The following is a 1662-nucleotide window of genomic DNA, read 5'->3' as shown; positions in this document are numbered from 1 at the left end:
TCGATTTTTAAAAAGTTGAAGCAACACCATTTTTAGACATGGAATTTCATCGTGAAACTCATCCTGGTGTCCGTTTTTGCATTTGGATTAAAGAAACAAATTTTGGCTTCAAAAAACGTTTTGGTTCCTGGACAGCATTTTTCCTGAGTAAAGCGTTTTCTTCTCCTGGCACAAAAAAGGCTTGATTTTTAAAAAGTGGAAGCAACACCATTTTTAAACATGGAATTTCATCCTGAAACTCATCCTGGTGTCCGTTTTTGCATTTGGTTTCAAAAAAAAAAAAATTGGCTTCAAAAAACTTTTTGGTTCCTGGGCAACATTTTTCCTGACCGCGGAGTAAAGCGTTTTCTTCTCCTGGCACCAAAAAGGCTTGATTTTTAAAAAGTGGAAGCAACACCATTTTTAGACATGGAATTTTATCCTGAAACTCATCCTGGTGTCCGTTTTTGCATTTGGTTTAAAGAAACAAATTTTGGCTTCAAAAAACATTTTGGTTCCTGGACAGCATTTTTCCTGACCGCGGAGTAAAGCGTTTTCTTCTCCTGGCACCAAAAAGCTCGATTTTTAAAAAGTTGAAGCAACTCCATTTTTAGACATGGAATTTCATCCTGAAACTCATCCTGGTGTCCGTTTTTGAATTTGGTTTCAAAAAAAAAATTTGGCTTTAAAAAACTTTTTGGTTCCTTGGCAGCATTTTTCCTGACCGCGGAGTAAAGCGTTTTCTTCTCCTGGCACCAAAAAGCCCAATTTTTAAAAAGTTGAAGCAACACCATTTTTAGACATGGAATTTCATCCTGAAACTCATCCTGGTGTCCGTTTTTGAATTTGGTTTAAAGAATCAAATTTTGGCTTCAAAAAACATTTTTGTTCCTGGGCTGGATTTTTTCTGACCACGGAGTAAAGCGTTTTCTTCTCCTGGCACCAAAAAGGCTCGATTTTTAAAAAGTTGAAGCAACACCATTTTTAGACATGGAATTTCATCCTGAAACTCATCCTGGTGTCCGTTTTTGCATTTGGATTAAAGAAACAAATTTTGGCTTCAAAAAAAATTTTGGTTCCTGGACAGCATTTTTCCTGACCGCGGAGTAAAGCGTTTTCTTCTCCTGGCACAAAAAAGGCTTGATTTTTAAAAAGTTGAAGCAACACCATTTTTAGACATGGAATTTCATCCGGAAACTCATCCTGGTGTCCATTTTTGCATTTGGTTTCAAAAAAAAATTTGGCTTCAAAAAACATTTTGGTTCCTGGGCTGGATTTTTCCTGTCCGCGGAGAAAAGCGTTTTCTTCTCCTGGCACCAAAAAGGCTTGATTTTTAAAAAGTGGAAGCAACACCATTTTTAGACATGGAATTTTATCCTGAAACTCATCCTGGTGTCCGTTTTTGAATTTGGTTTCAAAAAAAAAATTTGGCTTTAAAAAACCTTTTGGTTCCTGGACAGCATTTTTCCTGACCGCGGAGTAAAGCGTTTTCTTCTCCTGGCACAAAAAAGGCTTGATTTTTAAAAAGTTGAAGCAACACCATTTTTAAACATGGAATTTCATCCTGAAACTCATCCTGGTGTCCGTTTTTGCATTTGGTTTCAAAAAAAAAAAAATTGGCTTCAAAAAACTTTTTGGTTCCTGGGCAGCATTTTTCCTGACCGCGGATTAAAGCGTTTTCTT

The sequence above is a fragment of the Pituophis catenifer genome, unplaced genomic scaffold (assembly GCF_029215685.1).
Source record: "Pituophis catenifer annectens isolate HBS135680 unplaced genomic scaffold, rPitCat1.0.hap2 SCAF_17, whole genome shotgun sequence".
Lineage (NCBI taxonomy): Eukaryota > Metazoa > Chordata > Lepidosauria > Squamata > Colubridae > Pituophis > Pituophis catenifer.
Note: the sequence above shows the minus strand (reverse complement) of the source record.